Source organism: Neofelis nebulosa, chromosome 17, assembly GCF_028018385.1.
Source record: "Neofelis nebulosa isolate mNeoNeb1 chromosome 17, mNeoNeb1.pri, whole genome shotgun sequence".
Lineage (NCBI taxonomy): Eukaryota > Metazoa > Chordata > Mammalia > Carnivora > Felidae > Neofelis > Neofelis nebulosa.
The window spans coordinates 16,614,681-16,642,201 of NC_080798.1; the positions used below are offsets into that span (position 1 = coordinate 16,614,681).

Below are 27,521 nucleotides of genomic sequence, written 5' to 3' on the forward strand. Positions count from 1 at the left end.
TTTTTAAAATTATAGCCATAGTAATGGATGTGAAGTGGTACCTCATGTGGTTTTGATTTGCATTTCCCTAATGACTGATGATGTTAAACAACTTTTCCTGTATATCTTTTTTGGAGAAATGTCTTTTCAAGTCCTTTGCCCAAATTTTAACTGGGTCATTTATCTTTTTTGTTGTTGGGTCATAAAGGGTTCTTTATATATATTGGATTCTAGATCCTATCGTCTGTAAAAGATTTGCAAAGATTTTCTCCCATTCTGTATGTTATCTTTTCATTTTCTTGATGATGTCCATTAGTGCACAGTAGTTTTAAATTTTTATCAAGCCAAATTTACTTGAACAATGAGATGTAAGCAAAGGGGATGATTGTCGTTTCTGTGCCTGCTTTCTCTGACCTTCCTCTGCCCTACTGGCTGGGAAATACTGAGAATTTTAACATCCCTTTTTGCCCCAAAGATGGAAATTACTTGGTTAGGAAAAGCAGAGCAATTCCACCAGTCGTGGACTGCTCTTCCCTAGACTCTCATATGAGGGAGGAAGAAAATATATATTTAAGCTTCCAACTCTTGATTTCTGCTCAGGTCATGATCTTATGGTTTGTGAGTTTGAGTCCCACATCGGGCTCCACGCTGATGGTGTGAAGCCTGCTTGGGATTCTTTCCCTCTCCCTCTCTCTCTGCCCCTCACCTGGTTGTGTTTTCTCTTTCTCAAAAATAAATAAACTTTGGGGGCACCTGCGTGGCTCAGTCGGTTGAGCATCAGACTTCGGCTTAGGTCATGATCTCATGGTTTGTGAGTTCGAGCCGTGCGGTGGGCTCTGTGCTGACAGTTCAACGTTTATTTTTTTTATTTTTTTTATTTTTTGGGACAGAGAGAGACAGAGCATGAACGGGGGAGGGACAGAGAGAGAGGGAGACACAGAATCGGAAACAGGCTCCAGGCTCTGAGCCATCAGCCCAGAGCCTGACGCGGGGCTCGAACTCACAGACCGTGAGATCGTGACCTGGCTGAAGTCGGACGCTTAACCGACTGCGCCACCCAGGCGCCCCTGTGCTGACAGTTCAGAGCCTGGAGCCTGCTTTGGATTCTGTGTCTCCCCCTCTCTCTGCCCCTCCCCCACTCGTACGGGTTCTCTCTCTCTCTCTCTCTCTCTCTCTGTCTGTCTCTCTCTTTCAAAAGTAAACATTAACAAAATAAATAAACTTAAAAAATATATCATATATGTATTATATGATATATATTTTTTAGATCACTGTGTTTTGGGGTCTTTGTTATATCAGCTTAATCTAGACCCTAGCTTATACTGCCTCAGTGTGCCATACAAATATTCATTTTGTTTCTGTTTGTGCCGTGATGAAGGTTGGGAATCACCATGACCTGGACCATTTCTTCTTTGTCCCTTTTGCTAACTCCTCCTCCCCAGTGTCATCAAGGGGGAAATCCTTTCCCTCCTACCCATTCAGGTATGTAGCTTATTCTGGTCCCAAGATAGAGATTGGATACCCCCAATTCTTGCAGAAAAATTGGGCATATGGGGGTGTTGACCATTACCTTGCTTTGGGTTGCACCTGGAGTAAAGCTTGGTGAGCCTCAATGCTGGAAGTCCCCAGGATGTCCCCATCCACAATCCCCCCCAGGAGCCCAGCACCCGTGAAAGACTGTACTGCATCATGAGTTGCCCTGGCATAGTGTTTCCTCATGGGTTCCTTTCCTATCTGGGAGACAGGAGTTCTGCCTCCTTCAAGAAAGATACTTTCACTGCTGTTTCCGCAGCTCTCACAAGTCTTTCTTCTGCTCTGCCCGGTCTGAGTCGAACAGTGACACCAGGAAAACCAAGCCTCCCAAAGTTTATCTCCATGCTTCTGAGCTAGGTCATAAGGCAAGAAGCTGCCAAAATTAATATGAACTTCGGGCTCCTTGGCTTACTGGTACCTTTGGACGAGCCCCACTAGAGCGCTCCTCTCCCAGGAGGAGCCTCACACTTCCAGGGCTTCTTGACAACAGCACCTGGGGGCTGCACTGGTGGGCAGGGGTCCATAGAACTGTCCTTCCTCCACCCTTCAGAGTTGATTCCTTTCCACCTCTGACTTCGGTGCCCTTCATCCGCCCCCCGCCAGTACCCCTTCTCTTGTGCAAGAACACCACTTGAGGCCCTAGCCCTAGCTTGGCTGGCTGGAACCGGAAGCCGAGGGGATTTGGCTCTGGGGCGCACCAGTGCCCGCCAGTTGTGCGGGTTAGATCACTCGGAGCACCTGCTTCTCCCTCCTGAACTATGAGCCCCAACGTCCTTCGAGACGGATCGTTTCCAGCCTTCTCCCAACTACATTTCCCAGAGTCCGCCGGGGCCCTTTCGAGCCCTCTGAAGCGCGTGGCAGCCTGAGTGCCTGGCCTTTCTTTAAGGTGAGAGGAGGGGGCGGGGTGTGTGTGTTTCGGTATGATTTTCGCAAAGGCGTTGGGCGCTGCTTCTCTCCTGCTGCACGTGAGGTGGTGCGGCCTCCTGCCCCTCTTCCTCCCTCCCACTCCCCGTCAGGAAAAAAAGTTGTGAACTCAAACTCCCAGAGCCTAGGGGCAAGTTCTGTGGAAGAATGCAGCCGTTTTGACCCGGATGCAGGCCCTCTTTGGTGTTTGAGTGACTCAAAACCAGACTTTTGGGGTTTTTTTGCGGGGGGGGGGGGGGGCGTGAAGAATCTTAATGTGTATCAGGGGCCAGAGAAGGAAGCGGAATGAGTTTGAAATCATGCATGTTTGGAAGCTGCGAGACAGGTGTGGAGTCTTCTGTCTCCTTTTTCTTCCTCCAGACTTCTAGAACTCTAGTCCTAACAAGAGGAGCCTGAGGGAAGAAGTTTGCACTACTTAAAGCCTTAAAGTCTTGGCCAGGTGAGTTGTATCTTCCCTCTTTCTTCAAACACCGTCTTATTTTTCATGATTTATGCTCCATATTTTGTCTAAAGGTTGCTATCCTGACAGGCTTCTCTGGGCAGTTGGTCCTCAGTCCTCTCACTACAGTGGGTGAGAGGGCTAAAGATATGCTTGCAATTAGCCCACTCCCCACTCTGATTGTTCCTTCCCTCCCCACCCTGTCTTCATGTAATTCGGAAATTATTCCACACATCCAGGGAACTCGGTGCTCTGCACAGCTCTGATGGTGCAGAAATACATACCCTGGAGAGAATTAGCTTTGCAACTTGTGGGGTCATCTGGAGTATTTACCAGCCTATGAACCACAGGCACTACCCAGCCAGAAAGACACAGGTCCCGGATGAAGCAAGGCCTTGGAAGCCGCCTGCTAGATCTGATGTTAACCTTTAGTTTCAAGATTGGGGAAATTGGGGAAGGGGATTTGAATAGCTCAGTTTGGAGGGTGGTTGGTGCAGCAGCTGTTTACCAACCATTTTATCAATCTGTAAGGCTCTAAGACTGACACATTCTCTTTGCATTTTAACATTTCTGAAGTTGGGATGCTTGTTTTTCAGTCAGTTCAGTTTAATGAAATAACAGTAACCTTGCCAGCATCATGCATAGCAGTTTTTAAAGCCACAAAGGAGATAGTCCTGACACCTGACAGGGGCCACCTGCTTTAGGAGGGATTTAAAAGGTTTGTGATTGAGGCCTTTAGCACAGAGATGTGGGTCAACAGGTAAGTTTGGGCAGAGAATTGATGGGAGATGAAGCACAGAGTTCGTTATTATTTCTGAAGGGTCCGGTTAAAGTTGAAGGTTTGGGCAGTGAACATGTATGTGCAACTCTGGGTCAGCCTCCCCAGTTCGTCAGGGTGTGGTGGTGGACAGTTACAAGTGACAAGTAGGGAGATGATCTCCTTAACCTGAAGTTTGGGGACTCCCTAGACAAGTTCCTGGAGGCCCATGAACTCTCGATGTATGCACAGTGAGTTGTATATATTGCATGTTGGGGCCTAGCTGTATTTTTCTAGGCACCAGGTCTGAAATTTGGCTTAGATTCCTAAAGAGATATATAATTCCTGTGTTAGTTCAGGCTCCTATAACAGAATACCATAAACTGGGTGACTTACATAACATTCATTTCTCACAGTTCTGGAGTCTAGAAGCCAGATTCAGCGTGTTAGCATTGTTGGGTTCTGGTAGGGACCCTATTCCAGGCCGCAGACTGGCAACTTCTTATATCCTCACATCGCCCAAAGAATCCCTTTGGGCGCTCTGGTCCCTTTTTTGTCTTATATAAAGCACCTGCCCCCCCATCCCCCATTCATGAGGGCTTTATCCCCAAGGCCTAATTGCCTCTGAAAAGCCCCACCTCCAAATACCATCATATTGGGTATTAGATTTCAACATGTGAATTTTGGGAAGATGTGTTCAGTCCATAACAACCCCCAAAGTGTTAAGAACCCCTAGACTATACTGTAAGAACTGGCAAGGGTGTTTGCAATAATCTTGCCCTAAATTGGTATATAACTGTGAATGTATAGCTAAGTAATTTATACATACCACAAACATGTAGCTAAGTAATTTGTACATACCATAGAACTTTGTACAGCCATAAATCATATTTGATTGTTCACAATTACAGCTGAATATAGACTGGATATTAGGTGATGTGAAGACTTATTGTTAATTTTGTTAGTGTGGTGCCATTTTGTGAGATGCTATTTTTTAGAGATGTAATCTAAACTATTTAGAGCTGAAATGTAGTCATATCTAATTTAAAGTAGTTTAGCAATATACATAAATAAAATATGGCACTATGTGAACAATCATTAAATATAAGTGATGATTATGAGCCTGTTCATTGCTTTCCTTTGTATATTAGAAAAATTTCACAATAAAACCATTTTTAAAAATCATTTTTAAAAGATTTTATTTTTTATTTTTTAAAATTTTGTTTCATTTATTTATTATTAAATTTACATTCAAGTCAGTTATCATACAGTGCAACAATGACTTTAGGAATAGATTCCCTAATGCCCCGCACCCATTTAGCCCATCCCCCCTCCCACAACCCCTCCAGCAACCCTCTGGTTGTTCTCCACATTCAAGAGTCTCCTATGTTTTGGCTCTCTCCCTGTTTTTATATTATTTTTGCTTCCCTTCCCTTATATTCGTCTGTTTTGTATCTTAAAGTCCTCATATGAGTGAAGTCATATATTTGTCTTTCTCTGACTAATTTCGCTTAGCATAATACCCTCTAGTCCCATCCACGTAGTTGCAAATGGCAAGATTTCATTCTTTTTGATTGCTGAGTAATACTCCATTGTATATATATACCACATCTTTTTTTTTAATGTTTTTTTAAATTTATTTTTGAAACAGAGACAGAGCATGAGCAGAGGAGGGGCAGAGAGACGGGGAGACACAGAATCAGAAGCAGGCTCCAGGCTCTGAGCTGTCAGCACAGAGCCTGATGCGGGGCTTGAACTCACAGGCTGTGAGATCATGACCTGAGCTGAAGTCGGACGCTTAACCGACTGAGCCACCCAGGCGCCCCGACATCTTTATCCATTCATCCATCGGTGGACATTTGGGCTCTTTCCATACTTTGGCTATTGTTGATAGTGCTGCTATAAACACTGCAGTGCATATGCCCCTTTGAAACAGCATACCTGTATTCCTTGGATAAATACCTAATAGTGTAATTGCTGGGTCATAGGGTAGTTCTATGTTTAACTTTTTTGAGGAGCCTCCATACTGTTTTCCAGAGTGGCTGCACCAGTTTGCCTTCCTACCAGCAGTGCAAAAGAGATTCTCTCTTTCTGCATCCTCACCAGCATCTGTTGTTGTCAGAGTTGTTAATGTTAGCCATTCTGACCTGTGTGTATCTCATTGTAGTTTTGATTTGTATTTCCCTGATGATGAGTGATGTTGAACATTTTTTCATGTGTTGGTTGACCATCTGGATGTCTTCTTTGGAGAAGTATCTATTCATGTCTTTTGCCCATTTCTTCACTGGGTTATTTGTTTCTTGGGTATTGAGTTGATAAGTTCTTTATAGATTTTGGATACTAACCCTTTATCTGATATGTTGTTTGCGAATATCTTCTCCCATTCCATTGGTTGCCTTTTAGTTTTGCTGATTGTTTCCTTCACTGTGCATAAGTCTTTTATTTTGATGAGGTTCCAATGGTTCATTTTTGCTTTTGTTTCCCTTGCCTCTGGAAGCGTGTTGAGTAAGAAGTTGCTGCGGCCGAGGTCAAAGAGGTTTTTGCCTGCTTTCTTCTAGAGGATCTTGATGGCTTCCTGTTTTACATTTAGGTCTTTCATCCATTTTGAGTTTATTTTTGTGTATGGTGTAAGAAAATAGTCCAGGTTCATTTTTCTGCGTGTTGCTGTCCAGTTTTCCTAGCACCACTTGCTGAAAAGATAGTCTTTATTCCATTGGATATTCCTTCCTGCTTTGTCAAAGATTAGTTGGCCATATGTTTATGGGTCCATTTCTGGGTTTTTTATTCTGTTCCATTGATCTGAGTGTCTGTTCTTGTGACAGTACCATACTGTCTTGATGATGACAGCTTTGTAGTACAGCTTGAAGTCCGGGATTGTGATGCCTCCAGCTTTGGTTTTATTTTTCAAGATTGCTTTGGCTATTCAGGGTCTTTTCTGGCTCCATACAAATTTTAGGATTGTTTGTTCTAGCTCTGTGAAGAATGTGGTGTTATTTTGCTGGGTATTATATTGAATATGTAGATTGCCTTGGGTAGTATTGACAATATTTGTTCTTTCTATCCAGGAGCATGGAATCTTTTTCCATTTTTTGGTATCTTTTTCAATTTCTTTCATAAGCTTTCTACAGTTTTCAGCATATAGATTTTTCACCTCTTTGGTTAGATTTATTCCTAGGTATTTTATGGTTTTGGTGCAATTGCAAATGGGATAAATTCATTGATTTCTCTTTCTGTTGCTTCATTATTGGTGTATAGGAATGCAACTGATTTCTGTGCATTGATTTTATATCCTGCCACTTTGCTGAATTCATGGATCAGTTCTAGCAGTTTTTTTGTGGAATCTTTTGGGTTTCCCATATAGAGTATCATGTCATCTGCAAAGAGTGAAAGTTTGACCTCCTCCTGGCTGATTTGGATGCCTTTTATTTCTTTGTGTTGTCTGATTGCTGAGGCTAAGACTTCCAATACTATGTTGAATAACTGTGGCAACAGTGAACATCGCTGTCTTGTTCCTGACCTTAGGGGGAAAGCTCTCAGTTTTTCTCCATTGAGGATGATATTAGCGTTGGGTCTTTCATATATGGTTTTTATGATCTTGAGGTGTGATCCCTCTATCCCTACTTTCTTGAGGGTTTTTATCAAGAAGGGATGCCATATTTTGTCAAATGCTTTCTCTGCATCTATTGAGACGATCATGTGGTTCTTTTCCTTTCTTTTATTGATGTGATGAATCACATTGATTGTTTTGTGGATATTGAACCAGCCCTGCATCCCAGGTATAAATCCCACTTGGTTGTGGTGAATAATTTTTTTAATGTATTGTTGGATCCAGTTCACTAATGTCTTGTTGAGGATTTTTGTGTCCATGTTCATCAGGGAAACTGGTTTTCCTTTTTAGTGGGGTCTTTGTCTGGTTTTGGAATCAAGGTAATGCTGGCTTCATAGAAAGAGTTTGGAAGTTTTCCTTCCATTTCTATTTTTTGGAACAGCTTCAAGAGAATAGGTGTTAACTCTTCCTTAAATGTTTGGTAGAATTCCCCTGGAAAGCCATCTGGCCCTTGACTCTTGTTTTTTGGGAGATTTTTGATGACTAATTCGATTTCTTTACTGGTTATGGGTCTGTTCAAAAGTTCCATTTCTTCCTGTTTCAGTTTTGGTAGTTTATATGTTTCTAGGAATTTGTTCATTTCTTCCAGATTGCCCATTTTATTGGTGTATAATTGCTCATAATATTCTCTTATTATTGTTTTTATTTCTGCTGTGTTGTTGTGATCGTCTCTTTCGTTCTTGATTTTATTCATTTGGGTTCTTTCCTTTTTTCTTTTTGATCAAACTGGCTAGCAGTTTATCAATTTTGTTAACTTTTTCAAAGAACCAGCTTCTGGTTTCATTGATGTGTTTTACTGTGTTCTTGATTTCGATAGCATTGATTTCTGCTTTAATCTTCATTATTTCCTGTCTTCTGCTAGTTTGGGGTTTTATTTGCTGTTCTTTTCCCAGCTCTTTAAGGTGTAAGCTTAGGTTGTGTATCTGAAACCTTTTTTCCTTCTTTAGGAAGGCCTGGATTGCTATATACTTCCCTCTTATGACTGCCTTTGCTGCATCCCAGAGGTTGTGGGCTGTGGTGTTATCATTTTCATTGGCTTCCATGTATTTTTTAATTTCTTCTTTAACTTCTTGGTTAGCCCATTCATTCTTTAGTAGGATGTTCTTCAGTCTCCAAGTATTTGTTATCCTTCTAAATTTTTTCTTGTGGTTGATTTCGAGTTTCACAGTGCTGTGGTCTGAAAGTATGCAAGGTATGATCTCGATCTTTTTGTACTTGTTGAGGGCGGATTTGTATCCCAGTATGTGATGTATTCTGGAGAATGTTCCATGTGCACTGGAGAAGAATATATATTCCGCCGCTTTAGGATGAAATGGTCTGAATATATCTGATAAGTCCATCTGGTCCAGTGTGTCATTCAAAGCTGTTGTTTCCTTATTGATTTTTCTGTTTAGATTATCTGTCTATTGCTGTAAGTGGGGTGTTAAAATCCCTTAATATTATGGTATTATCAATGAGTTTCTTTATTTTTGTAATTAATTGATTTATATATTTGGGTGTTTCACATTTGGAGCATAATGTTTACAATTGTTAGGTCCTCTTGGTGGATAGAGCCCTTAATTATGATATAATGCCCTTCTTCATCTCTTGTTACAGTCTTTATTTTAAACTCTAGATTGTCTGATGTAAGTATGGCTACTCCAGCTTTCTCATGTCGACCATTAGCATGATAGATGGTTCTCCATCCCCTTACTTTCAATCTGAAGGTGTCTTTAGGTCTAAAGTGGGTTTCTTGTAAACAGCATATAGATGGATCTTGTTTACTTATCCATTCTGTTATGCTATGTCTTTTGATTGGAGCATTTAGTCCATTGACATTTAGAGTGAGTACTGAAAGGTATGAGTTTACTGCCATTGTGTTTCTTGTAGAGTTGGAGTTTCTGGTGGTGTTCTCTGGTCCTTTCTAGTCTTTGTTGCTTTTGGTCTTTTTCCCCCCCCCCATCTTTTCTCCCCTCAGAGAATCCCCCCTTAAAATTTCTTGCAGGGCTGGGTCAGTGGTCACAAACTCCTTTAATTTTTGTTTGGGAAACTTTTTATCTCTCCTTCTGTTTTGAATGATAGCCTTGCTGGATAAAGAATTCTTGGCTGCATATTTTTCCTATTCAGCACATTGAATATATCCTGCCACTCCTTTCTGGCCTGCCAAGTTTCTGTGGATAGGTCTGCTGCAAACCCGATCTCTCTTCCCTTGTAGATTAAGGACTGTTTTTCCCTTGCTGCTTTCATGATTCTCTCCTTGCCTGAGTATTTTTGGAATTTGACTATGATATGCCTTGTTGATGGTCGGTTTTTGTTGAATCTAATGGGAGTCCTCTGTGTTTCCTGGATTTTGATGTCTGTGTCTTTCTCCAGGTTAGGAAAGTTTTCCGCTCTGATTTGCTCACATAACCCTTCTACCCATTTTTCTCTCTCTTCATCTTCTGGGACCCCTGTGATTCTGATGTTGTACCTTTTTAATGAGTCACTGATTTCTCTAATTCTTAAATCGTGCTTTTTTGCCTTTGTCTCCCTCTTTTTTTCTTCTTCATTATTCTCCATAAATTTGTCCTCTATATCACTGATTGGCTGTTCTGTCTCATCCATCCTTGCCACTGTGACATCCATCTGAGATGGCAGCTCAGCTACAACATTTTTATTTCATCCTGACTAGGTTTTACTTTTTATCTCCACAGAGAGGGATTCTAATCTGTTTTCAATCCCAGCTAGTATTCTTATTATCGTGATTCCAAATTCTGGTTCAGACATCTTGCTTGTATCTGTGTTCATTAAGTCCCTGGCTGTAGTTTCTTCCTACTCTTTCTTTTGGGGTGAATTCCTTCATTTTGTCATTTTGAAGGAGAAAGAAGTTAATAAGGTAAAAAAATTAAAATTAAAAAATTAAAAACAACACACACACACACACACACACACACACACACACACACACAAATCAAATAAATGATGCTAGATCCTAGGTGTGTTTTGGTCTAGTTGTTGAAAGGAGCTTGACAGATTAGAGAAAAAGGGGAAAAAAGAAAAAAAAAGTTTGAAAATTTGAAAAAATGAACACAATGAAATAGAATAAAATGAAATGATGGAAGTAAAATAGAATTTGAAAAATTTACAAAAAAATTAAAAAATATAGTAGAATTAAGGGAAAACATTTTTAATAAAAATTGAAAATAAAAAGAAATTTTTTCTTTCTGTATTCAAGAAAAAAGAAATGAAAAAGAGAAAAAAAAAGAAAACAAAAAAAAGAATATTGAATAGGTGGACCAGCAAACAGACTGAAATACAATTGAAATTACATCATTTTCCCCTACAAGTGAAACTATGAAGCAACTTATAGTCCGTAAACTAAGCAAGCAGAGAAACTTGTGGTGTTCCTGAAGAGCGAGGTTGGCCCAGTTGGGCAGGGCTTAGTGTAATGGTTCCATTCTCCACTAGATACCACTGCTGAGCTTACTGGGGTGGATGGTTGTGGCGCTTGTAGGTGTGTATGTGTATGCGTGGGAGGGGTGAAAATGGATCACCCAGCTACCCAGTCTTTAGTATCAGAACTCTGTTCTCCCTGATCAGCAATTGCGCACCCGTCCTTTGTCTCCGGCTTCTGTCACTCCCTGCTTTTACACTGTCACTGAGCCATCAGGTTGCCAGGCGGCACCTCCCTCCTGAGTTTTATCTCAGATGTGGCTGTGTTTCCCAACCCCTCACTTCTGAGAGACTGCGGCTTTGTCCCACTCAGACCTTCTGGGGGAGGGTCTCACTGAGCAATGGCTGGGTGCCGACCACACCCAGGAACGTTTGAGGGACTGTGCTGCTGCCAATGCCCAGAGACTGCAGCTGAGTGCCAGCCCGCCCCAGAAAACATTCACGCGACTGTGTAGCAGCAGCATTTCAGGATTATGGAAAATCATAACACACATCTGGCACCAGGCTTCACCCTTAGTGACCTTGTTCCAGCACCAGCTAATGTGGTTTTCCTCTGGGGTCTGCTGGCACCTTTGCCTGTAGGGGGGCCACACAGCTTCTACCAAATGTCCTCCCAGCAGGGGAACCGCCTCTCCCCATGTTGCCCGAGGACTGCCTGGACTTCACTGTGCTCTTGGGGATTCGCCCTTCCTACCAGCACACCACCAGGTATTGAGCTGCGGAGTTTCAGACTCTGTGCTCCCCCTGTTTATAGAGTCTTAGTGGAATTTAAACCCTCTCCATTCTCCTTTCTCCCTTTTTAGTTCAGTCCCTGTGACTGTTTCCACTTTTCCACTTTCTCTCCAGCTGCTTTTTGGGAGAGTGCTTTTCCCATACTCTCCTCCAGTCTCTGTCCTCTCTCTGCAAGCAAAAACAACTCCCTGCCCTCTGCGGCTACTCTCTCCCCCAGTTTACCTCTCCACACCGTGTACCTGCTGAGATCTGTGGCTCACGTTGTGCAAATTGTTGTGTTAATCCTCAAATCAATTTTCTAGGTGTGCAGGATGGTTTAGTGTTGATCTGACTGTATTTCATGGATGCAAGATGCAACAAAACCTTCCGTGCTGTTCCACCATCTTGGCTTCTCCAAGACTTTATTTTTTAGAACGGTTTTAGGTACATTGCAAAGTTAAGAAGAAGGTACAGAGATTTCCCATATGTATCTTGTCCCAAGACGTGCATAGCTTTCCCTATTACTAACATCACCCACCAGAGTGGTACACAGTTGATGAACTTACACTACCACATCATGTCACCCAAGTCCCTGGTTTACATTAGGGTTCACTCTTTGTGTTGTACAGTCATTGGGTTTGGACAAGTGTATAGTGACATGTATCCATTATTATAGTATCATACAGAGTATTTTCACAGCCCTAAAAATACTCTGTGCATCCCTCACCACCCCTCCCCCCCCCAATCTCTGGCAACTACTGATCTTTTTACTGTAGTTTTGTTTTCTCCACAATGTCATATGGTTGGAATCATATTGTATATAAACTTTTAAGATTGACTTCTTTCAGTTAGTAATATGCATTTAAGCTTCTTGCATGTCTTTTCATGGCTTCTTAATACATTTTTTTAGTGCTGAATGATATTCTGTTGTCTGCATGTACCACAATTTATTTATCCATTTACCTACTCAAGGATATCTTGGTTATTTCCAAGTTTTGGCAGTTGTGAATAAAGCTGCTATAAACATCTGTGTACAGATTTTTGTGTGGACATAAGTTTTTAGCTCATTGGGTAAATACCAAGGAGTGTGACTGCTTGATCAGATCGTTAAGAGTAAGTTTAGTTTTAGGGCACCTGGGTGGCTCAGTTGGTTAAGCATTTGACTTCAGCTCAGGTCATGACCTCGTGGTTCATGAGTTCGAGCCCCGCATCAGGCTCTGTGCTGACCACTCAGAGCCTGGAGCCTGCTTTGGATTCTGTGTCTCCTTCTCTATCTGCCTCTTCCATGTTCACACTCTTTCTCTCTCTCTCTCAAATATATAAACATTAAAAAATGAAAAAAGAGTATGTTTTGTTTTGTAAGAAACTGCCAAACTTCCAAATGGCTGTGCCATTTTGCATTCCCACCATTAATGTATGAGAGTTCCTATTCCACATCCTTTTAGCATTTGTTGTCAGTGTTCTGGATTTTGGCCATTTTAATAGGTGTGTGGTGGTATCTTGTTTTTTTTTTAAAATTTTTTTTTAACGTTTATTTATTTTTGAGACAGAGAGAGACAGAGCATGAATGGGGGAGGGGCAGAGAGAGAGGGAGACACAGAATCTGAAACAGGCTCCAGGTTCTGAGCCATCAGCACAGAGCCCGACGCGGGGCTGGAACTCACGGACCGCGAGATCGTGACCTGAGCCAAAGTCGGACGCTTAACCGACTGAGCCACCCAGGCGCCCCGGTGGTATCTTGTTTTAATTTCATTTCCCTGATGACATGATATGGAGCGTCTTTTCATATGCTTTATCATCTGTATGTCTTTTTTGGTGAGGTGTCCCGGTCTTTTGCCCATTTTTAAATCAGGTTATTTGTTTTCTTATTGTTGTGTTTTTTTGTTTTTTTTTTTTTTTATTTATTTTTGGGACAGAGAGAGACAAAGCATGAACGGGGGAGGGGCAGAGAGAGAGGGAGACACAGAATCGGAAACAGGCTCCAGGCTCCGAGCCATCAGCCCAGAGCCTGACGCGGGGCTCGAACTCACGGACCGCGAGATCGTGACCTGGCTGAAGTCGGAGGCTTAACCGACTGCGCCACCCAGGCGCCCCTATTGTTGTGTTTTAAGAGGTCTTTATATATTTTGTTTAACTCCTTTATCAGATATATCTTCTGCAAAAATTTTCTTGCAATCTGTTGCTTTTTTTCTCATTCTCTTGACATAGGTAGATATTTAAAAAATTCCTACTTTTTGAAATAAATCACAGAAAAATTAAACAAAAAATGTCACTAGGAAAAATATTAGCTAATATTCACCACGATGAACCAGAATACTCCAGAAATTAAATTGTATTTAAATAATATTTGTAGTAAAAAAAATTAAAAAAATTTTTTTAAATGTTTATTTGTTTTTGAGAGACAGAGAGAGACAGAGAATGAGCAGGGGAGGGGTAGAGAGAGCGAGGGAGACACAATATGAAGCAGGCTCCAGGCTCCAAGCTGTCAGCACAGAGCCCAATGAGGGACTTGAACCCACGAGCCATGAGATCATGACCTGAGCCAAAGTCAGATGCTTAACCAACTGAGACACCCAGCCTCCCTTATTATTATTTTTTTTTTAAATTGAAGTGTAGCTGACATATTAGTTTCAGGTGTACAACATAGCGATTTGGCAATAATGTGCATTATGAGATACCACAATAAGTGGTTACCATCTGTCACCATACAAAGCTATTACAGTATTATTGACTATATTCTCTATACTTTTCATTTTTGTGACTTACTTATGTTATAACTGGAAGTTTATACCTCTTTTTTAAAAATATTTTTTAAGTTTTATTTATTTATCCAAGTAATCTCTACCCCCAATGTGGGACTTGAACTCATGACCCCAAGATCAAGAGTTACATGCTCTTCCAACTGAGCCAGACAGGCACCCTGGAAGTTTTTGTATCTCTTAATCTCCTTCACCTATTTTGCCTAGCCCTTTTCCCTTTCTCCTCTGGCAACCACCAGTTGTTCTCTGTATTTATGAGTCTGCTTCTATTTTTTGTTTGTTTTGTTTTTAGATTCCACAGATCAGTGAAATAATATGGTGTTTGTCTCTGACTTATTTCACTTAGCATGATGTTGCCAAGGTCCATCCGTGTTGTTGCCAAGGTCCATCCGTGTTTTTTATGGCTAACATTCCTTTGTGTATATATACCACATCTTTTTTTTTTTTAAGTTTTTATTTAAATTCCAGTTAGTTAACATATGGTGTAATATTAGTTTCAGGTGTACAATTTACTGATTCAACACTTACATACAACAATTTCCCTCGTTAATCCCCATCACCTATTTAAACCCATCCCCCCCACCCAGTTCTCTATAGTTAAGAGTCTGTTTCCTGTTTTGCCTCTTTTCACCCCCCCTTTGCTCATTTGTTTTATTTCTTAAATTCCATATATGAGTGAAATCATATGGTATTTGTCTCTCTCTGATGTATTTCACTTAGCGTGATACTCTATAGCTCCATCTATGTTGTTGCAAATGGCAAGATTTCATTCTTTTTTTATGGCAGAGTAATATCCCATTATATATACACACACACACACCACATCTTCTTTATCCATTCATCAGTCGATGGACATTCAGGCTCTTCCATTATTTGGCTGTTGTTGATAACATTGCTATAAACATTGGGGTGCATGTATCCCTTTGAACTAGTATTTTTGTATTCTTTGTATACCACATCTTCTTTATCCATTCATCTATGGACATCTAGGTTGCCTCCATATCCTGGCTATTGTAAATAATGCTGCAATATACATAGGGGTGCATATATCTTTTCAAATTAGTGTTTTTGTTTTCTTCAGTAAATATCCAGAAATGGAATTACTAGGTTGTATGGTATTTTGCTTTTTAATTTTTTTGAAGAACTGTTTTCCATAGTGACTACACCAGTTTCCATTCCTACCAGCAGTGTACAATGGCTCCTTTTTCTCTACATTCTCACCAGCACTTGTTAGATTTCTTGTCTTTTTGATATTAGCCACTCTGACTGGTGTGAGTTGATATCTAATTGTGGTTTTGATTTGCATTTTCATGATGACTAATGATGCTGAGCATGTTTTCATGTGTTTGTTGGCCATCTGTATGTCGTTTTTTGGAAAAATGTCTATTTAAGTCTTTTGCCCATTTTTTAATCAGATTTTTTTTTTTTTGGTGTTAAACTTCTTTTACCCAGCAAAACTATGTCTAGTTCTTTATTTAACTGCTCCATAACATTGCAACTTTACTTGCCCACTGCCTGAGTGATGGATACTAGATTGCTTCTCTCCCACCATCAAACACCACCCCTTCAACAACACAACAAACAAGACTGATTAAAATTCTTCTATATCTCTCTTACGGAAATGTAAAAATTTCTTTGGGTTATATACCTGGGAATGGAATTGCTGTAATATAGGGCTCACTTGTGCTTCATTTGACTAAAAACTGCCAGGCCACTTTCCAGAAGAGAAGGGCTGGCTATTCCTGCCAGTAGCATACAGGAGTTCTTCTTTACCACACTACTAATCAACATCTGGCATTTATCTAGCTTTCTAACTCTTCACATTCAGGTAAGTATAATTGGTATCTTGTTTAAGTTTTATTTATCTATTGAAAAGTTCAAATATTGTTTATTTGACTTGTTAACTATTTGGTTTTCCCATTCTATAAATTGACTTCTCATATCTTTTTTTTTTTTTTTTAACTGGGATATTTATCTTTTTCTTTTTGGTTTGTATAGCTTAGCTGTGTATTCTACTTCATAGACTAGTTGATATTTATGTTAGTGTTAGATGTTACAAATATCTTCTCTTAGACTGTCATTTTTTTCCTAGTAACTTTGGGGTGCTTTGCTTAATAAACATTAATTTATTAGTAAATTAATTATTATTTTTTGTTATTAACTATTAATTATGTAGTAAAAGCCATTAATTCCTTTTGTTTTTACTTACAATTTCTGCTGTTCTTGGCTCTTGTTTAAGATCTCCCCAATTTAGGTCACAAAAATATTCTATAAGACTTTCTCCCATTAATTTTATCTTTCACAATTAGGAGTTTATTCCACATGGAATCGTTATTTGTATATGGCACATGGTAATAACTCACTTTTATTTTTCTCTGTAATGAGCAGTTTCCTAATACTATTTTCTAAAAGTTTATCATTTCCTCATTGACAAAGAGAGTGTGTGTATTTATTCCATTCCATCGGTCTATGTTTAAGTGTTGGTTCTCAACCTCTATAGTTCCCCATGTGAAATTTGAAATTGGCCCCTATACACAGAGGGCAAGGAGAGACTCAAGAAAGAGGCCCACCACTCCAGATTGGGTAGGTGGCAGGGTTTTGTTGTTGTTGTTTATTTTTATTTATTTGTTTTGTTTTTAGGTGGTAGTTTTAATAAGCAAGGGAATTTACATATGAGGCTTGTCTTGGGTGGCTGCAAGACCAGTCGATCCCCGCATCTGCCTGCCAGAATCCTAAAGGTTTATATAGAGACCTTAACAGGATTCAGTCACATATACCATCCAGATGGTCTCAACAACACATGACTCAAGGCTTGTCCTTGAAGTGGCTTCTAGTATGGGAAGAGTGGTGGAATGTACATCCCAAGGGCGGGAAGGAGGTAAGGAGCCTCCAAGTGTCTGAGTCCACTCATGGGTCAACTGGAGTCTTGAAGACCTCCTCCTACAGAAAGTAAGCAACTATTAAGTTAGAGGAAAGAGTCCACACAAAATCACACTCACTTCCAATACCAACTGCAAGTTGGGGGGGCTCCTAAAACTACCCTCAGTTCTCATAATTTGCTAGATAGGCTCAGAACTCACTGAAAGCTTTTATATTCACAGGTATGACTTATTACAGGGAAAAGATATAGATTAAAATAAGTCAAGGGAAGAAGTACATAGAAATGTGTCCAGGAAAAGGACCAGATGTGAAGCTTCTGTTGTCCTCTCCCTATGAGGTCAAGACAGTGTTTTTCCAACACTGATGTGTAATAATACACAGAGAGTACTGCAATCAGGGAAGTTCACCTGAGCCTTGGTGTTCAGAGTTTATACTGAGGCTCCAGCACATAGGCATCACTGATTGTGCATGTGGTAGTTCTGAGTCTCTTGTTTCCAGCCCCTCCAGAGGTTGATTGAGCCCACATGCCTGAAACTCCCACTTTAAATCACATTGTTAGACTCTCCAGTGTGATCTAAAGCCCCTAAGCAAAGACATTCCTACCATGCATGACATTCAAAGATATATTGAGAGGCTGGAACTAGTGTATTGAATTAAGAATATGGAGATTATGGGGGCGCCTGGGTGGCGCAGTCGGTTAAGCGTCCGACTTCAGCCAGGTCACGATCTCGCGGTCCGTGAGTTCGAGCCCCGCGTCAGGCTCTGGGCTGATGGCTCGGAGCCTGGAGCCTGTTTCCGATTCTGTGTCTCCCTCTCTCTCTGCCCCTCCCCCGTTCATGCTCTGTCTCTCTCTGTCCCAAAAATAAATAAAAAATGTTGAAAAAAAAAAATTAAAAAAAAAAAAAAAAAAAAAGAATATGGAGATTATGACCTGATGAATGAGGGGGCACAGGCCACCCACATGGGATTGATAGGTAGTTCTCTCAGCATCCAGGCTCCCCTTCTGGGGAAATGGGACCCACAGGGTAATTTTGACTGAAAGTGTAGTTTCAGTACCCCCACATAAAGGAAGTAGAGTCACAAGATTTATTATCACTTATGGATCCCAGAAGTGAAAGGGTGAAGTTGGAAGCCAGGGGGAAGGGGAGTCCTCCATCCCAGGTCAGGAGCAAGCAGGAGGTAATGAGGAGGGTAGTGAGCACCTATTACTTACCAGGTGGTTGGGGTGGAGGTCACTAACTTTTCATAGGCTTACCTCTAAGTGGTCATTTAAAAAGGTGCCTCGAAAATAAAGTGGGAACTTGTGTTCGGCATCCTAAACTCAAGTCCTTATCTAAATGTTTAGACTCTGGGTGTGAGCAGGGTTATCGTACTATAAAATGCCGAGGCAGCACCTCAGAAAAACAAAGTTGTTTTCCTCAAAGGATGTTTTCTCATCACATAAGGGCCTAGACACTACCTCCTGGAAGCCAAGAGAAAAGGCCAGAACTCCTTTTGGGCAAGGTTAAATTCTTTACTACACAGTCTATTTGTCTGATCTTATGCTAGTACAATGCCATTTTCATTACTACATACAGCTTTGTAGTTTGTTTTTAATCTGGTAAGGCAAGTCACTTCCTGATATTCTTTTCTGCAGTTGACTTAGCTATTCATGGATTTTATTCCTCTGAATAGATTTTGGAATAAGATATTAAGATAACTCAAAAGTCCCACTGGAATCTTCTTGGGAATCTCACTGGATTTATATATTAATTTAGAGAAAATTGGTATCTTTATTTTGCTATGTCATCTGATCCAAGAACATAGAATATCTTTATCTTTATTCAAAATTTATCCTTTAAGAATTCAAAAGTTTTTCCATAGAGGTTTGTGTGTTCTGTGTTAATTCCTACTCAATGCTCATGTAGAGAAATGCTGTTGTTTCTAATAAAATAATCTTGAATCCAGCAAACTAGCTAAATTCTTTTAATTGTCTAATAGTTTACATGTTGATTTGATTGGATTGTCTAAGTAGATGATCTTAGTTTCTTCAAACATTGATAGTTTTCTTCCTTCCTTTCTAGTCCTTGCACATCTTACTGTCTTAGAGCATTGTTCAGGAATTCTAGTAATATGTTACAGTAGTGGTCATTCTTGTCCTATATTTATATTTAAAAGACTGACTCTAAGGTTTCTTCATTATGAATTACATTTTGCCATGCGATTTTGGTAAGCTGCATCTAATTATCAAAGATCTCTTTTATCTGTAATTTGTTAGAGTTTTTTTTTGCTTTTGTTTTTCAGTGACTAGTTCTTTTTTTTTATTTTTTTTTTATTTTTTATTTTTATTTTTATTTATTTATTTATTTATTTATTTATTTATTTATTAATATATGAAATTTACTGTCAAATTGGTTTCCATACAACACCCAGTGCTCATCCCAAACGGTGCCCTCCTCAATACCCATCACCCACCCTGCCCTCCCTCCCACCCCCCATCAACCCTCAGTTTGTTCTCAGTTTTTAACAGTCTCTTATGCTTTGGCTCTCTCCCACTCTAACCTCTTTTTTTTTTTTTTTTCCCTTCCCCTCCCCCATGGGTTTCTGTTACGTTTCTCAGGATCCACATAAGAGTGAAACCATATGGTATCTGTCTTTCTCTGTATGGCTTATTTCACTTAGCATCACACTCTCCAGTTCCATCCACGTTGCTACAAAAGGCCATATTTCATTTTTTCTCATTGCCACGTAGTATTCCATTGTGTATATAAACCACAATTTCTTTATCCATTCATCAGTTGATGGACATTTAGGCTCTTTCCATAATTTGGCTATTGTTGAGAGTGCTGCTATAAACATTGGGGTACAAGTGCCCCTATGCATCAGTACTCCTGTATCCCTTGGATAAATTCCTAGCAGTGCTATTGCTGGGTCATAGGGTAGGTCTATTTTTAATTTTCTGAGGAACCTCCACACTGCTTTCCAGAGCGGCTGCACCAATTTGCATTCCCACCAACAGTGCAAGAGGGTTCCCGTCTCTCCACATCCTCTCCAGCATCTATAGTCTCCTGATTTCTTCATTTTGGCCACTCTGACTGGCGTGAGGTGGTATCTGAGTGTGGTTTTGATTTGTATTTCCCTGATGAGGAGCGACGTTGAACATCTTTTCATGTGCCTGTTGGCCATCCGGATGTCTTCTTTAGAGAAGTGTCTATTCATGTTTTCTGCCCATTTCTTCACTGGGTTATTTGTTTTTCGGGTGTGGAGTTTGATGAGCTCTTTATAGATTTTGGATACTAGCCCTTTGTCCGATGTGTCATTTGCAAATATCTTTTCCCATTCCGTTGGTTGCCTTTTAGTTTTGTTGGTTGTTTCCTTTGCTGTGCAGAAGCTTTTTATCTTCATAAGGTCCCAGTAATTCACTTTTGCTTTTAATTCCCTTGCCTTTGGGGATGTGCCGAGTAAGAGATTGCTACGGCTGAGGTCAGAGAGGTCTTTTCCTGCTTTCTCCTCTAAGGTTTTGATGGTTTCCTGTCTCACATTCAGGTCCTTTATCCATTTTGAGTTTATTTTTGTGAATGGTGTGAGAAAGTGGTCTAGTTTCAACCTTCTGCATGTTGCTGTCCAGTTCTCCCAGCACCATTTGTTAAAGAGACTGTCTTTTTTCCATTGGATGTTCTTTCCTGCTTTGTCAAAAATGAGTTGGCCATACGTTTGTGGGTCTAGTTCTGGGGTTTCTATTCGATTCCATTGGTCTATGTGTCTGTTTTTATGCCAATACCATGCTGTCTTGATGATGACAGCTTTGTAGTAGAGGCTAAAGTCTGGGATTGTGATGCCTCCTGCTTTGGTCTTCTTCTTCAAAATTACTTTGGCTATTCGGGGCCTTTTGTGGTTCCATATGAATTTTAGGATTGCTTGTTCTAGTTTCGAGAAGAATGCTGGTGCAATTTTGATTGGGATTGCATTGAATGTGTAGATAGCTTTGGGTAGTATTGACATTTTGACAATATTTATTCTTCCAATCCATGAGCAGGGAATGTCTTTCCATTTCTTTATATCTTCTTCAATTACCTGCATAAGCTTTCTATAGTTTTCAGCATACAGATCTTTTACATCTTTGGTTAGATTTATTCCTAGGTATTTTATGCTTCTTGGTGCAATTGTGAATGGGATCAGTTTCTTTATTTGTCTTTCTGTTGCTTCATTGTTAGTGTATAAGAATGCAACTGATTTCTGTACATTGATTTTGTATCCGGCAACTTTGCTGAATTCATGTATCAGTTCTAGCAGACTTTTGGTGGAGTCTATCGGATTTTCCATGTATAATATCATGTCATCTGCAAAAAGCGAAAGCTTGACTTCATCTTTGCCAATTTGGATGCCTTTGATTTCCTTTTGTTGTCTGATTGCTGATGCTAGAACTTCCAGCACTATATTAAACAGCAGCGGTGAGAGTGGGCATCCCTGTCGTGTTCCTGATCTCAGGGAAAAAGCTCTCAGTTTTTCCCCATTGAGGATGATGTTAGCTGTGGGCTTTTCATAAATGGCTTTTATGATCTTTAAGTATGTTCCTTCTATCCCGACTTTCTCAAGAGTTTTTATTAAGAAAGGGTGCTGGATTTTGTCAAAGGCCTTTTCTGCATCGATTGACAGGATCATATGGTTCTTCTCTTTTTTTTTTGTTAATGTGATGTATCACGTTGATCGATTTGCGAATGTTGAACCAGCCCTGCATCCCAGGAATGAATCCCACTTGATCATGGTGAATAATTCTTTTTATATGCTGTTGAATTCGATTTGCTAGTATCTTATTGAGAATTTTTGCATCCATATTCATCAGGGATATTGGCCTGTAGTTCTCTTTTTTTACTGGGTCTCTGTCTGGTTTAGGAATCAAAGTAATACTGGCTTCATAGAATGAGTCTGGAAGTTTTCCTTCCCTTTCTATTTCTTGGAATAGCTTGAGAAGGATAGGTATTATCTCTGCTTTAAACGTCTGGTAGAACTCCCCTGGGAAGCCATCTGGTCCTGGACTCTTATTTGTTGGGAGATTTTTGATAACCGATTCAATTTCTTCGCTGGTTATGGGTCTGTTCAAGCTTTCTATTTCCTCCTGATTGAGTTTTGGAAGAGTGTGGGTGTTTAGGAATTTGTCCATTTCTTCAAGGTTGTCCAATTTGTTGGCATATAATTTTTCATAGTATTCCCTGATAATTGTTTGTATCTCTGAGGGATTGGTTGTAATCATTCCATTTTCATTCATGATTTTATCTATTTGGGTCATCTCCCTTTTCTTTTTGAGAAGCCTGGCTAGAGGTTTGTCAATTTTGTTTATTTTTTCAAAAAACCAACTCTTGGTTTCGTTGATCTGCTCTACAGTTTTTTTAGATTCTATATTGTTTATTTCTGCTCTGATCTTTATGATTTCTCTTCTTCTGCTGGGTTTAGGCTGCCTTTGCTGTTCTGCTTCTATTTCCTTTAGGTGTGCTGTTAGATTTTGTATTTGGGATTTTTCTTGTTTCTTGAGATAGGCCTGGATTGCAATGTATTTCCCTCTCAGGACTGCCTTCGCTGCGTCCCAAAGCGTTTGGATTGTTGTATTTTCATTTTCGTTTGTTTCCATATATTTTTTAATTTCTTCTCTAATTGCCTGGTTGACCCACTCATTCGTTAGTAGGGTGTTCTTTAACCTCCATGCTTTTGGAGGTTTTCCAGACTTTTTCCTGTGGTTGATTTCAAGCTTCATAGCATTGTGGTCTGAAAGTATGCATGGTATAATTTCAATTCTTGTAAACTTATGAAGGGCTGTTTTGTGACCCAGTATATGATCTATCTTGGAGAATGTTCCATGTGCACTCGAGAAGAAAGTATATTCTGTTGCTTTGGGATGCAGAGTTCTAAATATATCTGTCAAGTCCATCTGATCCAATGTATCATTCAGGGCCCTTGTTTCTTTATTGACTGTGTGTCTAGATGATCTATCCATTTCTGTAAGTGGGGTGTTAAAGTCCCCTGCAATGACCACATTCTTATCAATAAGGTTGCTTATGTTTATGAGTAACTGTTTTATATATCTGGGGGCTCCGGTATTTGGCGCATAGACATTTATAATTGTTAGCTCTTCCTGATGGATAGACCCTGTAATTATTATATAATGCCCTTCTTCATCTCTTGTTACAGCCTTTAATTTAAAGTCTAGTTTGTCTGATATAAGTATGGCTACTCCAGCTTTCTTTTGGCTTCCAGTAGCATGATAAATAGTTCTCCATCCCCTCACTCTCAATCTAAAGGTGTCCTCAGATCTCAAATGAGTCTCTTGTAGACAGCAAATAGATGGGTCTTGTTTTTTTATCCATTCTGATACCCTATGTCTTTTGGTTGGCGCATTTAATCCATTTACATTCAGTGTTATTATAGAAAGATACGGGTTTAGAGTCATTGTGATGTCTGTATGTTTTATGCTTGTAGTGATGTCTCTGGTACTTTGTCTCACAGGATCCCCCTTAGGATCTCTTGTAGGGCTGGTTTCGTGGTGACAAATTCCTTCAGTTTTTGTTTGTTTGGGAAGACCTTTATCTCTCCTTCTATTCTAAATGACAGACTTGCTGGATAAAGGATTCTCGGCTGCATATTTTTTCTGTTTAGCACACTGAAGATATCGTGCCAAGCCTTTCTGGCCTGCCAAGTTTCAAAGGAGAGATCAGTCACGAGTCTTATAGGTCTCCCTTTATATGTGAGGGCACGTTTATCCCTTGCTGCTTTCAGAATTTTCTCTTTATCCTTGTATTTTGCCAGTTTCACTATGATATGTCGTGCAGAAGATCGATTCAAGTTACGTCTGAAGGGAGTTCTCTGTGCCTCTTGGATTTCAATGCCTTTTTCCTTCCCCAGTTCAGGGAAGTTCTCAGCTATAATTTCTTCAAGTACCCCTTCAGCACCTTTCCCTCTCTCTTCCTCCTCTGGAATACCAATTATGCGTATATTATTTCTTTTTAGTGTATCACTTAGTTCTCTAATTTTCCCCTCATACTCCTGGATTTTTTTTATCTCTCTTTCTTTCAGCTTCCTCTTTCTCCATAACTTTATCTTCTAGTTCACCTATTCTCTCCTCTGCCTCTTCAATCCGAGCCGTGGTGGTTTCCATTTTGTTTTGCATTTCGTTTAAAGCGTTTTTCAGCTCCTCGTGACTGTTCCTTAGTCCCTTGATCTCTGTAGCAAGAGATTCTCTGCTGTCCTGTATACTGTTTTCAAGCCCAGCGATTAATTTTATGACTATTATTCTAAATTCACTTTCTGTTATATTATTTAAATCCTTTTTGATCAGTTCATTAGCTGTTGTTATTTCCTGGAGATTCTTCTGAGGGGAATTCTTCCGTTTGGTCATTTTGGACAGTCCCTGGAGTGGTGAGGACCCGCAGGGCACTTCCCCCGTGCTGTGGTGTATAACTGGAGTTGGTGGGCGGGGCCGCAGTCCGACCTGATGTCTGCCCCCAGCCCACCGCTGGGGCCACAGTCAGACTGGTGTGTGCCTTCTCTTCCCCTCTCCTAGGGGCGGGATTCACTGTGGGGTGGTGGGGCCCGTCTGGTCTACTTGCACACTGCCAGGCTTGTGGTGCTGGGGAGCTGGCGTATTAGCTGGGGTGGGTAGGCAAGGTGCACGGGGGTGGGAGGGGCAGGCTTAGCTCGCTTCTCCTTAGGTGATCCACTTCAGGAGGGGCCCTGTGGCAGTGGGAGGGAGTCAGATCCACTGCCGGAGGTTTGGCTCCGCAGAAGCACAGAGTTGGGTGTTTGCGCGGAGCGAGCAAGTTCCCTGGCAGGAACTGGTTCTCTTTGGGATTTTGGCTGGGGGATGGGCGGGGGAGATGGCGCTGGCGAGCGCCTTTGTTCCCCGCCAAGCTGAGCTCTGCCGTCCGGGGGCTCAGCAGCTCTCCCTCCCTTTGTCCTCCAGCCTTCCCGCTTTCTGAGCAGAGCTGTTAACTTCTGACCTCCCAGACGCTAAGTCGCGCTTGCTGTCGGAACACAGTCCGTCCGGCCCCTCCGCTTTTGCCAGCCCGACTCGGGGGCTCTGCTTGGCCGGCGAGCCGCCCCTCCGCCCCGGCTCCCTCCCGCCAGTCCGTGGAGCGCGCACCGCCTCGCCGCCCTTCCTACCCTCTTCCGTGGGCCTCTCGTCTGCGCTTGGCTCCGGAGACTCCGTTCTGCTAATCCTCTGGCGGTTTTCTGGGTTCTTTAGGCAGGTGTAGGTGGAATCTAAGTGATCAGCAGGACGCGCGGTGAGCCCAGCGTCCTCCTACGCCGCCATCTTCCGGAACTCCCCAGTGACTAGTTCTTGAATTAAATCAATTCAGTATTCACCTATTGAGATAATTGTATTTTTTCCCTTTACACCATTAATGTGGGGAATTATTTAGTTGGCTTTTGGTGTGTTGAACCATTCTTATAGTCCTAGAATAAAATTTACCTGAATGAGAAGTAGGCTTTGATTACTATTTAAATTCCTTTAAAGGTCATTGATACATTCTAGTGTTCTATTTCCTCTTGTACCTAGTTTTGTATTATAAATAATTTGTCCAATTCATTTTGGCTTTCAAAGTTAATTGTGTATAGTGGCTCCTAATATTTTATTTCTTTAATGTCTCCTTTGTTGTTATTTCTGACTTTCTTTCCTATTACTATACAATATTCAGAATTTTACTTCTTATTTAATTTCTGTGCCTCCTTGCCCTTGCCACCTAGGCTGGTGTCATCAGTTTCCTTGTGGGTGTAGTTTTTTGGCTTTGTGGATGACAGCAAACTTGGAAATCTATTTGTTCTGAATACAGATTTGAAACAAACTTCCTATTTTCAGCTTCCTTTTTCTTGCATCTCCCGAGTCTAGGGCTCTGTTGAGGCAAATCACCTCAAATTTCACACTGGTATGTCTTTTTACATGTACTAAATTGCAGAATTTTATGCTATGCTGAATCAATCATCAGTATTACATACTTTAATCTTCTTTGAAAAACTATACAGTCTCTATATGCAACATATGCAGTCCTAAAAATCATCATGTTATGCTAAGTTACCTGATAAAAACCAGAAGGCTTTTAAACAAGGATAAAGGGACAATGTCCAAAAATTTCACCAGTGACTCATTAGAAAATACAGGAACTTAATAAAAATGGCAGCACAGTTTTAAATGGCTAAGTACATTAAGTATTACAATATATAGTAATTCACCTTGAAAAAGACCTGAAGTTTTGGATGTGGGTATCTACACTCTCAGTGGCCAGCCAATCCCGCTGTCACTCCCACCACCCCATGTGCAAGAAGTAAATGAAAGAGAGAGAGAATAACAGTAACAGAAAAGACAGAAATACAGCAAAAGACAGAGGGAAAATACCAAACAGGTTGAGAAGAAAGAAGGGGAAATGAAAGGGAGGTGTGAGGCTGCAAGGCCCTGAGGACCATCTTGTTACTGTGAAGTGGTGGGAGGATGCTTATCTGAAATTGGACGGAAAGTTGTAACACATGCATGAGTGTGGTTCATTGTTTTTATGAGGTGGGTGTCTATATGTGGTTAGTGTTCTATATAGCTTGGTTCAGCTGAGTGCACTTTTTGCATTCACTTAGTGTTTCTCAAATGAAATTACACTTAAGCAAATCAAAATCCATAGTAAACTCCAATTATTTCCTTATAATCATGTTAATACATTTTAAAGGGATTATTACAGAACTGACAATATTTGAAATCTTTACCCATGTTTTCTCCTTACTTGTTCTCTTTTTCCATGTGAATTAATTCCTACTGTTATTTTATGTGTTTCCAGGAAGAAGACATGTAGTCAATTTATTATGCTTAACCAGAAGTCCTAAAATGACTGTTCTTAAAATGCTAGCTCTGTATCTTGTGGTGTGGAATTAACTAAGGTATGGAATTAACCTCCATTGAGCTTTGGCTCTTTATTTGTAAAAGGAAGGCAATAACTTTAACCTAATTGTGTATTTTTGAGATTAAAATGCATGCACCTGATGTAGAATAAATAGAAGGAACTAAAAAGGTTGTTACACATAGTACTTTTATAGTTGTCAGTTTCTTTATGGAAAATGTAGAATTTATAACAAAAGTCATATGGTGAGAATTATGTTTTTTTAGTCTTTATTGTAGTATAATTAACAAATATAAACTACACATATTTAAATGTACAAGTCAAAATGTACATTTTGAAATATGTATACACATGTGAAACCATTACAATATTGCTAACATATCCATTACCTCTGAGAGTTTCCTCGTGCCTCTTTGTAATCCTACTCTCCTATCCCCCTGTACCTCCTCTCAAATCCCTGTTCTGTCCCAATAGATGATTTGCATTTCCTAAAGTTTTCTATAAATGGACTCATATGATATGTACTCTCCTTTCATCTGGCTTCTTTTTTTTTTCTTCTTCAAGTTTTTTTCAAGTTATCTGGCTTCCTTTGTATATATATGGTGTTTTCTTTCTTTCTTTTTTTAAAATTTATATTCAAGTTAGTTAACATACAGTGTAGTCTTCGCTTCAG

General features: G+C 40.4%; 1 long non-coding RNA gene across 1 annotated transcript in view; it reads left to right on the forward strand.

Annotated features, from left to right (window-relative positions):
- The first annotated feature begins 1,200 nt into the window (after positions 1–1,200).
- The window catches only part of LOC131500343 (uncharacterized), a 31,816-nt gene continuing 5,495 nt past the window's right edge, over positions 1,201–27,521 (forward strand). The window contains exon 1 of the long non-coding RNA XR_009256248.1: positions 1,201–2,875. This is a non-coding gene — a long non-coding RNA (uncharacterized LOC131500343). The remainder of the gene's footprint in view (positions 2,876–27,521) is intronic.